Source organism: Hyaena hyaena, unplaced genomic scaffold (genome assembly GCF_003009895.1).
Source record: "Hyaena hyaena isolate Hyena2069 unplaced genomic scaffold, ASM300989v1 scaffold_376, whole genome shotgun sequence".
NCBI lineage: Eukaryota > Metazoa > Chordata > Mammalia > Carnivora > Hyaenidae > Hyaena > Hyaena hyaena.
The window spans coordinates 694,299-708,054 of NW_024081008.1; positions in this window are offsets into that span (position 1 = coordinate 694,299).

Consider the following 13,756-nt stretch of genomic DNA (forward strand, 5'->3'; position numbering starts at 1 on the left):
ATGCCTGCACCCCGAAATCGACGAAGGGGCACTCCCCCATCAAGAATGGAGACACCGAGGGGCGCCTGGGTGGCTTAGTCGGTTAAGCGTCCGACTTTCGCTTAGGTCATGATCTCGCGGTTTGTGGGTTCGAGCCCCGCGTCAGGCTCTGTGCTGACTGCCAGCTCAGATCCTGGAGCCTGTTTCAGAGTCTGTGACTCCCTCTCTCTCTGACCCTCCCCTGCTCACGCTGTCTCTCTCTCTCCTAGAAATAAATAAAAAAACATTAAAAAAAAAAAAAGAATGGAGACACCGAATCAACGATCGGGGGTGTCACCTATGCATCCCCATCTACGTAGGGGCACCCCCAATCGAGGATGGAGGCACCCCACAATTGATGATGGAGGCACTTGCGCATTGATAAGGTGGGGTGACACACCCACACCCACCATTGACAAAGGAGCACACCACCATCGACGGTAGAGGGCTGTCAAGCCTTCCCCCGCACATCGACCAAGGGGCACCTCACCATCAATGATGGAGGGGTGTCATGCCTGCACCCCCACATCGATGAAGGGGCACCACACCATGGATGAGAGAGTCACTCCACTTCGACCATGTATGGGTGTCACGCCTGCACCCCCCATATCGATGCAGGGGCACCCCACATTGATGAAGGACAGGGGTCACATCTGCACCCCCAATCGACAAAGGGAGAACACGTTCATCAACAATGGAGGAGTGTCAGAGCTCCAACACCACATCAACGATAGGGTCACCCCTCTTTTGAACATGGAGGCAGCATCCCACCATGGATGAGGTGTCAACACTTGCACCCTCCCACCCCCACAGTGGCGGGGTGTGGACTTTGCACCCCCCTCCACCTACCGTGGTGGGATGATGTCCCTATTAAATCAGATGTTACTGTGCGAGTTCGAGTTTGAGTCCCATGTCAGGCTGCCCCAATTTGCAAGTTTGAGCCCCGCGTCGTGCTCCGGCCTACTGCGAGTTCTAGCCCCATGTAGGGCTCATTCACTGTGCGAGTTCGGGCCCTGTGATGAGCTCCCCTTTTGTGCAAGCTCGAGCCCCGCGTAGAGCTCAGTGCTGTCGGCTTGGAACTTTGAGCCTGCTTCAGAACCTGTGTCTCCCTTTTCTCTGCCCCTTCCCCACTTGTGTTCTCTCTCTCTCTCTCTCTCTCAAAAATAAAGAAACATTAAAAAAAAATTTAAATCAGTCGTTTCCTGGATGGCTCTTTTCACATTCACTGCTGAAGAAGCAGGCACCTGTCTCATCCAGTATTCTTTTGTGATGTTTGGGATTCCTGTTGACACACACCCGATTTCCGCAGCCAGCATCGATCGGGTCATGCACAAGTTCTACCAGCCGGACACCTAGACACCGGACCCCTAGAGCGCATCCCGCATGCTCTGGGAAACTGGCTGTAACTGTGGACAGCAGCGCTGTCCCATCGTCTTCTGATGGCATTTCAAAGGGCTCATCATTCTCATCTTTGGTTACCCAAGTATCTTCTGACATCTTGTCCTATCTTTCCACTAGGCCACTGCTAGGAAGTGCCACAGGGAAGCCCAAGCAGCGAGGGGTCCAGGAGCAGCTCAGCTACCGCTATGCTCCCACAAAATGCTCGTCTTGTAACTCTTTATGGAAGAGGACAGAACACCCCCCGCCCCCACCAGCAGCCGTTTCATAACCCTGCACTAAATGTTGATAAAACAACCACTCACCCCCAAAAGGAAACCCTCGGCAGGGTCCATGGAGAGTACACACTGGGTGGATCAAGTCTTTTGGATCCATAAGGGATGTTGTAGTTTTTTTTTTTTTAATGTTTTATTTATTTCTAGGAGAGAGAGAGAGAGAGAGACAGCGTGAGCAGGGGAGGGTCAGAGAGAGAGGGAGTCACAGACTGAAACAGGCTCCAGGCTCCGAGCTGGCAGTCAGCACAGAGCCCGACGCGGGGCTTGAACCCACGAACCGCGAGATCATGACCCAAGCGAAAGTCGGACGCTTAACCGACTAAGCCACCCAGGCGCCCCAGGAATGTTGTAGTTTTGACTGGTAAGTCCAAATCTAAATCGCTTGGAGGTTCTTTTCTTCTTCGAGGTCACCCCAACCTAAGTTGCTGGCCCATGTGGAGATCTGTTGTCCCTAAATGGCTGTATTGGTGGAGTCTCTTTGGGCCAGCTAATTGCATCTCCCTAGGGTCTTCCTGTCTTCATGTCCTATTCTGGCTTCTTCAGGGGAAGGTCAATGTCACGGGTTGGAAGGAAAAGACAGTAAAACCCTCGTGTGGCTATTCCCATGAGTCCCTATTGAGGGAACAAGTGACGATGCTTCTTGGGCACGGTCAGGATACCATGGCCCTTTAACGAATGTCACAGGGCTGGCAATGCCTCTAATACTAGAAATGCTAGAGGTCAACAGGCGAGGTTTGTGTTTGCTGAGTTCCTTTGACTTCTTGGAATCTTTCTGGGATTGCATACCTGTGTTGGGTCAGCAATTGGTTTGGTATTTAGTTTACAGTGAGGTTGTTTTATCCTATTGTTAACTCTCAGTGGTTATCCGCTCTGATAAAAGCTTATGCAAGGAGAAGTATTTCTTGCTACTCATACGAGCATGTTTTCATTGTTAAATTACCCAGTAAGAAATTAGGAGTTGGTTGCCTTGTTTTGGTATTCAATTCTTAAGATCCTTTACGAATACCTGAGGCCTTATAAGAACTCATATCACTCCACCACTAAAAGCCATGTAAAGTATGCAAAACCTATTCTTCTCCCATCGAGGACAGACTTATTTCAATTCCCTGCACCCCCCATTGGCCATGGAAGGGTGTCATGCTTGCACCCCCCATTGCCCATGGTGGGGTGTCACCCTTGTACCTTGCAAATCCCCCGTCAATGATGGAGGGTTGTCATGATTGTACCCAGCATCCCCCTATCGACGATGGAAGAGTGTCACGCTTGACAACCCCTATCGATGATGGGGGCATACGCCTTCTATGCCGGGTGGGTGTCATGCTTGCACCCCAGTATTGATGATGGAGAGGTGCTATGCTTGCTTGCACCCACCGATCAATAATGGAGGGATGTCAAGCTTGCACCCCCCTAACAAAGATGGGGACACCCCCCCATCGATGATTGAGGGGAATCACACTACACCCTCCCATCAACGATGGGGTTACACATCCATCAAATTGGAGGGGTGTCACACTTGCACCCCTTCTTAGATGTTGGGGGCACCCCACTTTCGATGATGGAGGCACTCTATATCTATGATGTAGGGATGTCACACTTGTACCACCAAATCATCGAAGGGGCACCCACCCATGGACGATGGAGACACCCCCACATGGACAATGGAGGAGTTTCAATTTTGCAACCCTCCGTTGTGGAAAAGGCACCCCCACATCGATGATGGTAGCAAATCCCCATCATTGATGCCAGGGTGTCATGTGTGAACACCCCCATCGATGGAGGGGCCACTCCTATAGATTATGGAGGCACCCTCACATAGAGAATGGAAGTGTGTCAGGCCTGTACTCCTTCATTGACCGAGGGGCATTCCCCCATTGACGATGGACGGTTGCCACACTTGGATCTCTCCAGCGATGTTGAGGGCACACTCCCGTGGACATGGAAGGGTGTCATTACTGCACCCCTCCATCCAAAATGAGGGCACAATCCTATCGACATGGAGGGGTGTCATGCATACACCCTATTGAAGAAGGGACACCACCCAATCAACGATGGGGGTACCCCCTTCGATGATGGAGGGGTGTCACACTTGCATTCTCAGATAGATGACTGAGGGGTGTAATGCTTGCTTGCACCCATCCATCGATGATAGAGGGGTGTCAAGCTTGCACCCCCCCATCAAAAATGGGGGCACCCTCCCATCGATGATGGAGGCATGTCACACTGCACCCCCCCCATCGACATGTAGGTGTCTTATGGCTGTACTTCCCCATCGATGATGGGGGCACACACCCATCGAAGATGGAGGTGTGTCACGCTTATACCCCTTCTTTGACATTGGGGGCACCCCACCATTAATGACAGAGGTACCCCCACATCAACGATGGAGGGGTGTCACGCCTGCAACCCTAAAGTGACAAAGGGTCACTCACCCATGGATGACGGAGACACCCCCCATTGATGATGGAGGCACCCCCCCCATCGACGATGGAGGGGTTTCAAGCCTGCAACCCCACATTAAGCCTGCAACCCCCTATTGAGGAAAAGGCACCCCCACATTGATGATGGAGGCAAACCCCCGTCAGTGATGCAGGGGTGTCACATGTGAACCTCCCCATCGACGAAGGGGCCACCACCATCAGTGATGGAGACACCCCACATCGACCATGGAGGTGTGTTAGGCCTGTATCCTCCCATCGACAAAGCGGCACTCCCCCATTGAAGATGGAGGGTTGTCATACTTGCACCTCCCCAGTGATGCTGGGGACACAGTCCCATCAACATGGAGGGGTGTCACTCCTGCACCCCAACATCCAAAATGAGGGCACAACCCATCGACATGGAGGGGTGTTGTGCATGCACCCCCATCGACAAAGAGGCACCACCCAATCGATGATGGGGGCCCACCCAAATGATGGTGGAGTTACCCCCAATCGATGATGGAGGGGTGTCAGGCCTGCACCCCCCATTGATGAAGTAGCACCCCGCCATCAATGATGGATGCATCATTGATGGGGAAACCCCTTCATCGACGGGGAGGTCCAGGCATGACACCCCTCCATGGTCGATGGGGGGGCTGCCTCCATCACGGATGCGGGGGTGCCCTCACCACAATGGTGGGGTACTGCTTAGTCGATGGGTGTTGCAGGTGTAACATCCCTCCATCTTAGATGGGGGAAGTGCCTCCTTCATTAATGAGGATTTCCCCTTTCAGGATGGAGGGTGCAGGCGTGACATCCCTCCATTGTGAAAGGGGATCTCTCCATCATTGATGACGGGTGCTCCATGGTCAAAGGGGCAATGCCCCTTTGTCGATTGGGGGTGTAGGCATGACACCCCTTCATCGTCAATGGTAGGGTGCCCCCATCTTCGATGGAGTAGTGCAGGCTTAACATCAGTCCATCGTTGGTGGCAGGGTGCTACTTCCTCAATGGGGGGTGCAGGCCTGACACCCCTCCATCACGATTGGGGGTAACTCCACCATCATTTGGGTGGGCCCCCCATCGTTGATTGGGTGGTGCCCCTTTGTCGATGGGGGTGTCTCCCTCTCTCTCTGACCCTCCCCTGCTCATGTTCTCTCTCTCTCAGAAATAAATAAAACATTAAAATAATAAAATAAAATAAAATAAAACAATAAAATAAAATAAAATAAAATAAAATAAAATAAAATAAAATAAAGAATGTCACTGGGCAGGCAATGCCTCTAATACTAGAAATGCTAGAGGTGATGTTTCAGGTTAACAGGCAGGGTTTATGTTTGTTGAGTTCCTCTGACTTAATCTTTCCCTATTGTATACCTGTGTTGGGTCAACAATTGGTTTGATATATACTTTATAGCTAGGTTATTTTATCTTATTGTTAAGTATCAGTGGTTATCTGCTCTGATATAAGCTTATGCAAGGAGAAACATTTCTTGTTACTCATAGTAGCATTATTGCTTCTATTGTTAAATTAACCCAGTATGAAGTTAGCAGTTGGTTGTATTATTTTTGGTATTAAGTTAAGATCATATATGAATGCCTGAGCCCTACTGATAACTCTCATCGCCACACTCCTAACAGCCGACTACAGTAAGTGAATCATATTCTTCTCCCTTCTAGGACAGCCTCCTTTCTAGGACAGCCTCCTTTCTAGGACATTCCTTGCTCCTCCCCTCCTTGAGATGGAGGGGTGTCACACCTGCACCCCCATCAGCGAGATGGAGGGGTGTCATGCTTGTACGCCATCATTGGTGAGATAGAGGGGTGTCACGCTTGCACTCCTCAATCAGCCATGGAGGAGGGTCATGCCTGTGCCCCCCCAAACAGCCATGGAGGGGTGTGATGCCTGCAGTAGCCTATGGGCCATGGAGGAGTGAGCCGCCTGCATCCCCTCATGTACCATGGGGCGTTGAGCCACCAGTGCCCCCTCATGGCCCATGAATGGGTGAGCCGCCTGCGCCCCTTCATAGGCCATGTAGGGGTGTGCCACCTGCTCACCTTCATGGGCCAGGTAAGGGTGAGCTGCCTGCACCCCTCATCGGTGATGTAAGGATGTGACATCTGCACCCCTGCCTCAGGGTCCTGTACCCGACCACCGGCATCCTGGGTGTGCCACCTGCAAGTCTGCATCAGTGTGCTGCGCCCCTTCGTGGGCCACGTGACGGTGAGCTGCCTGCCTCCTCGGTCGTCATGTCTCCCTCGGTCTCTCTAAGGGTTCCATTTAGGACTCGCTCAGACATCCCAGGACTCAGGGTCCTTACGTAGACCCCATCGATGGCAGTCAGAGTCCAGGCGTCAGGACTCGATTTCTTGGAGGGCCGCTGTCCTCCTTCGCCAGGGAGCCGGCCACACGCGCGCCCCCCGCCCCAGCCTCTGCCACCTCCCCGCCTCCCCTCTGCCCTTGTTCGCTGGGCTGCAGCCACCCGGGCCCCCCCCCCCCCCCCCCCCCCCCCCCCCCCCCCCCGCTCCCGGAGCACGTCAGGCTCCCGCTCCCGCTTCGGGTCTTCGCCCTCGCTCTGCCTCTCTCCGTCTGGAACGTTCTCCCGCACGCTCGCATGACTCCCTCATTTCCTCACAGCTTCGCTCTGACGCCGGCTGCTCAACGCGGCCTCTGCCAGCTCTCTGTCTGGAACTGAAAACTGCTCCTTCTCCAAGCCAAACACCCGATCTCCCTTCCCCACACCCTTTGTCTGCCCGGCCCTTGGCGCCACCTGGTTTTCTAACTGGCTTGCTGTCTGTCGCCTGGGGCAGTCCCTGCAGAATGGCGGCTCCCTGGGGTCCGAGGACCAAACTAGCTTCGTTTAGGGCCCCAGAACAGTGCTTACGTCCTACAGAGGCTCAAAGACCACTCACTGAGTGCCTAAATGTTGGGATTTCGTATTAGTTTTCTGGGCCCACCGTCATAAGTACCACAGGCTGCGCAGCTTCAGCAACGGCAATTGATTGATTTGTCTTCTCACAGTTTAGGTCAAAGCGGGCAGGGTGGGTCTCCTCTCTCTGTGGCTGGTGGGTGGCCGCCTTCCCACTGCCTTCACGTGGTCTTCCTTCTGGGTGTGCAGCTGCCCCCTCTCTTCTTATAGGACGCCGGTTAACAGATCGTTGCCCCCCCCCCCCCAAAATGAGCTCATTCAACCTCCACTATACCTTTTAAGATCTGGTACCCAAATACAGTCACATGGGGAGTTAGGACTTCAATGTATGGATTTGGGCAGATGGGGGGCAAATCCATTCCACAACAGGTTTCTGTCTGTAGGACCTCGTCACTACCCACGCGCGCTCACACGGTGCCAATCTGGTGTAGCACCTCATCACTACCCCATCATTTGCTCATACAGTTCTAGTCCTAATTTGCGTTTAGCCCAAGTAATAACTCCGTTTATTTGTAATGGCTGCCTCTTCACTCCACCTTTATATTCCAAGTTTCTGGCTGGCCCTGGAATTACATCCTTAGCGTGCGCATCATAACCTCCCGGTGAGGTAAGTGTGGTTACTCTCATGATGAAAATCTATAATCTGAGGCTCAAAAGAGAGTAGATCATGTTTCTGAGATCACAGTGCTAATAAGTGCGATCATTTTGGTAGCTTCGTTCTCATGGGCTCCAAAGCCCACTTTCTTTCATCTCCCACATTGTCCCCAAGATGAATGGGGAAAAGACATACTTCAGCCTGATATATTATAAGCGATGGTACCTGTAAAGCGGGTGTCACATTTCAGAAAATGACATTAAGTTTAGAATCTGAGTAATTATACCCACAGGTTGAATTTGAATCTCATATCATTTTTTTTACTTCTGCAATTTCTGTTATCTTTAATGATTCTCTAAATGTATTCTTCCCTTTGCAAAATTTAGCCACTAAGAATAATAAGATACTGTGTTTCCTTTTTAAGGGGTCAGAATTATACAATGAATTCATAATGTCAAGGAAATATCTGTTTTTGTATCCTAAAATATAGAGGAAAAGGTCATTGCCTTTGTTGTAAGAGTTTGCCATGTGTTCTTGGTAACATGCCTGAGCTCTATTGGTGAAAAACCATTGTAGACTTTGAAAGTCAGTTATTTATAGTTAGGAGAACATCATTCTCTCTTTGAGTGCAGTTGATTGTCTAAAATAGAAATCAGGAGGGGCACCTGGGTGGCTCAGTCATTTAAACTTCTGACTTTGGCTCAGGTCATGGTCTCACGGTTTGTGAGTTTAAGCCCTGCGTCGGGCTCCGTGCTGACATCTCAGAGCCTGGAGCTGCTTCAGATTCTGTGTCTCCCTCTCTCTCTGCCCCTCCCCTGCTCATGCTCTGTCTCTCTCTCCCTCTCAAAAATGAATAAACATTAAAAAATAAATAAAATAGAAATTGGGATTTTTCTCCATAGATTTTATACTTTAGAATGAGCTTTGCTTTAAAAAGTATGCTGTATTTGCATTCATGCAAGCTGTGCGATCATTAAATTGACAGGAAAGCAGCTGTTAATAGTTGTCATTTGGACATGTAGATGGAAATACGCTAGGTCATGGTGTCACCCCTTACACCCGTTGAGCTCTGGTTTCATCTGGCGTTTCCAAACCATGGCCCTGAGCTATGGATGTTGATAAAGTGGCCATGCAAGTGGCCATGTAGTGGTTGCTTTAAATTGGCACCAGGGGTGTAGAGATGGCTCTTAAGTTGTTTATGAGGAAGCTGTTGGTTTTCTGCTTCTGTCTGTGTAGCTCCTAAAAATAGAAGACTAGGGCATTTTATTGAAATACAGTTTGTTCAAAGAAAACGTACCTTGGGAATGAGCTAAAGGCTTAGATAATAATCAATACTTTTGGAGTCTGATATTAATTTGTGAATTTAAAATAGGTCTAGGGGTGTCTGGGTGGCTCAGTCAGTTAAGCTTCTGGTTTTGGCTCAGGTTATCATCTCATTCTGGTGAATTTGAGCCCTATGTGGGGCTCTGTGCTGACATCTGGGAGCCTGGAGGCTGCTTCAAATTCTGTGTCTACCTCTCTCTGCCTCTCTCCCACTCACTCTCTCTCACTCTCAAATATAAAAAAAAAACATAAAAAATTGGTCTAGAATAAATCTGCAGACAGTAGCATGCTTATAATGACTGGTGATTAAAACAAAGAAATAGCCTGAATCTCCAAGCATAAATTACTGTTGTTTCCCTGAGAGCCCATCATATATCAGGTTGACCATTAAGCTGAATGAAAGCGTTAATCTTTTAGTAACTTGGAAGAGAGAAGCATACTATATTAGCTAGTAAGATTTGGTATGTATCATTGTTGTAGACCTATTTTCTTTAACGGTCAAAGAATTAATTTGAGGCCTCTCTTATTTGGGTATTCATGATTAAGGTAAGTAACTTGAGGCAAATGAATTAAGGCCATTTAGAACTGAGCTGGACTAGGAAAGCCAGATCCATTAAAAAAGGAAATACAGTTTCTGGATGACAATCACCATGTTGGAGAAGAGTTTCTAGGATTCCCGCCAAAAATGGTATGTGATTTTGAGTCAAGGATACAGCCTCACTGACTCTACTTTCACTTAAATGATGGCTCAGATATCAACAATGTTTCTGTTGGAATTGTCTTTTGCAAAACTGATATCCTTTCAGTTTTCAGCATGATTAATTTACAAAGAGAAAAAATGTTTCCCTCTTTATGAACCATAATCACATTTGTATTTAGAGTTACCATTAAAAATACTTTTTCTTGAAATGGTTAATAAATTAGAAGTCAACATGAATTTGCGTGTAAAGTTATCAAAAGAAAAACTGTTCCTGAAGCAGTTATTTTACATTTTACAGGAAAATTAATCTTTTATGTCCTTAGTGCATTTATGTTATATCCTTTTCACTTTTGTTTCATGCTATTTGTGTGTGTGTGTGTGTGTGTGTGTGTGTGTGAAAGAGAGAGAGTCAGTAAGTGAAATGTGCAGTATTGGTCATTTAAAAAGCTTCACTAATTTAGGCAAAGTCAGCCAAAAACAAATGCAATATATTACGTCCAAAGTAATCATGCAGATTTTCTATCATGAGAAATAGTTGGTTTATCTCAAATGAATTTTCTTTTTTCTTTTTAACAAGCCAAGTCGTAGGATAATATTTTCTTTCTGGACATGGTCCTTATTTATGAGAAACTAGGAAAATTAAGAAAGCCACTTAGTTACAAAGCTTAGTGGGGACTCATGGCTGACTCAGATTTTTCAACAATATTCTGTTGGGAAATCTTTTATTTACTGAGTTTTTTAGAGCAAACTATATATATTTTTTTGGTTGTAAGAAGGAGTTTTAGATACCACAAAGCCCATATCTCCACTAAAACTTTCAGCCCATTGTGTCCTTACCAGCCAGAATTTCCTCTCTGGCAAGCCAGATTAAATTATGCCATTGCCCTGCTTGATAAGCAGGATTAGCTTCCCTTTATCTTGTAGGTTGGAGTATAAAATCCTTACTAAGGTTTTTATACTGTTCACCAAACCCTCCAACTCTGCACTCTCCAACTCTTCTGTCATTGCTTTCCCAGCTGCTTGGCCTCATTGAAATTCATAAGTGCTAACATTAAACGGTGGTGGTGCCGCCCTGCTATCCTGCATTTCTCTGGTCCACTCACATACGTGACTGGTCCATAGCTTTCCTTCATTCCTCCAATCTCTAATACATTAATCTTGATCCTTCATCTCAACTGATTTCCTGTGTTCTCTATTCCACTGAAAAAGCAGAATTAGTTAGCAGATCTATCTTGCTGCTCCGAGAGAGGAATTGCCCACGCTCCTGCCCAAGACCAGCCCCTTCAGCCTGACATTAGATCCCATTAGATTCACTAGATTCAATTCCTTCTCCCTTACTTAGGATGTTGGCCAACTCTCACCTCTTTGGCACGTCAGTTTCCTCTTCTTGACTGCATCATCCCCAAAGCATATAAACATGTTATTGCTTTTCCCCTAAGAAAAATATTCCTGTCTTGGTCCCATCCCTCATTCTTAGATACCGTTCTATGTTTCTGTTCCCCTTTACTGGCTAAACTGGAGATAGATTCATTCTTTCCAGTTTCTCTCATCCATAACTTCTAAAACCTACTCAAATCAGGCTGCTTTTTTACAAGGTCACTAAAGACCTCCATATTGCTAAGTCCTTTGGCCAATACTAGACTTCAATCTTTATTCTTAGTCTTCATCTTACTTGACCTATCAGTAATGTTTAGGTCAATGTAAATGTTCGCTATTAGGGACTGAATGTTTATGTCCTTCCCTAAATTTATACATTAAATCTCTACTCCCCAATATGATGGTATTAGGAGGTGGGACATTCGGAAGTAATTAGGATTAGATGCGATCGGTCATGAGGGTGATGTCCTTATGGATGGGATTAGTTCCCTTGTAATGAGTCATGAGAGAGCCTGCCTCCTTTCTCTACTTCTGCCATGTGAGGCTACAAGGAGAAATCTGCACCCCAGAAGAGAGCTCTCACCAGAACCTGACCTTGATGCTTCCAGATCTTAGACTCCATAACTTTGAGAAATAAATTTGTATTGTTTATAAGCCACCGATGTGTGGTATTCTGTTATACTAACCAGAACTAAGACACTCTGTGATATAGCTTCATCACTGAGCTTGCAATATACCACATCAATCAAGTATCTTCTTCCTCAGTGTTTTCTTTGCTGATTCCTATTGTCTTCCCAAACCCTAAATATTGGAGGCTCCACGTCTCAATCCTTACATCTCTTATTTTTGCTGTTATCACTCTCTTAAATACCTTTTCCACTTATAATCCTCAAATTTAAATCACCAGGCCCATACTTCCCCCTGAATTCCTGTCTCGTATTTCTCCACTTGATGCCTTTGCTCGCATGTCTAACAAATGTCTCAAACACATTATATTCAAAACCAAAATTGTGATCCTCTTACAACCTTCTCATTCCACAGCCATCTTCCAATAGTAAATATAAATTATATTTCCAGGTGTTGGGTTTTAAAATCTTGGAGGTTTTTTTTTTTTTTTGACTCCCCACTTCGTTTTATATCCTAACTTCATATCCAGTCTGTCAGCAGGTTTTAAAGGCCTTAGCTTTAAAACATATCTAGATCAGATTACTTTTCATCCTCTCTGAAATTACCACCCTGGACCAAGCTACCAACATTCTTCATCTAGAACACTGTAGCTGCCTTCTCATTGGTATCCTGCTTTCTCCCTCTTTGACTCATACTTACATTATTATTATTATTATTTTTTTTTTTTTGAGATGTAACTTTATTTTTTTTTTTATTTTTTTTTTTTACAAATAGTTTATTGTCAAATTAGTTTCTACATAACACTCAGTGCTCATCCCCAAAGTGCCCTCCTTCATGCCCATCCCCCCCTCCCCCCCACATCCATCAGTCCTCAGTTTTTGTCAGCATTCAAGAGTCTCTCATGGTTTGCCTCTCTCCCTTTCCCCCACCATTTCCGCCCTTCTTCTCCCCCTTGGTCCTCCGTCAAGTTCCTCCTAATCCTCCTATACGTGCAAACATATGGTATTTGTCCTTCTCTGCCTGACTTATTTCGCTCAGCATAACACCCTCAAGGTCCATCCATGTTGCTACACATGGCCAGATTTCATTGTTTCTCATTGCCATGTAGTATTCCATGGTATAGATAAACCACATCTTCTTGATCCATTCGTCTGTTGATGGACACTTAGGCTCTTTCCATGTTTTAGCTATTGTGGAGAGTGCTGCTATGAACATTGGGGTACATGTGCTCCTATGCCTCAGCATTTCTGTATCCCTTGCCCCTCTGGAAAACAGTGTGGAGGTTCCTCAGGAAACTAACAATAGAACTCCCTTATGACCCAGCAATTACATTATTATTTTTTAACACAAAAGTCAAAATAGTCCTTTACAAACTGAAGTACGACTATGTGACTCTTCCATTCACAATTCTGCATTGTCTTCCAGCTCTCTAAGAGTAAAACCCGAAGTCCTTATGCTATGGCTTACAAGATCTTATATTATCTGCCCCCATTCTTGCTAGTCTTTGACCGTGTCTTCTACCAGTCTCTCTTTCCCTTACTCTGTTCCACTTACACTGACATCTTTTCTGTTTTTCAAACACACCAAGTTTTTATCTAAGAAACTTTGCAATAAGCTTGGAAAGTATTTCGTCAGCTGTACACATGGATTACATCCTTCCCTCCTTCTGCTTCTGGAGCAAATACTATCTTCTCAAAAAGCTTTCCCAACCACCCTAGCTTATACCTTCTTTTCTAACTTTGAATTCTTAAACCCACTTATTTTTTTCCACAGTACTCATCCTGAGCTCATATATTATATCATTTTGCTTATGTTTTTGGTAAATGATCTGTTCCCCAATTCCCCCATAAACTATTAGCTCCATGAGGGCAGAGATTGTGGTCTATTTTGTGAATGGCTGTATCCCTGTTGCTTTTAACAGGGCTTCAAAAAATACATGTTCAAAAATTGAATACCTTTGTATCTTTATATTAACTCTTACCTCTGAGATGTCCTGAATGTTGTTTGTTTTGCAATTTTTTAATCTTTTTGTAATACAGCATCCTACCAGAGAAATTTTCTCCTCTTTTATGAAAACAGCTGCTAGTTGCTTTTAC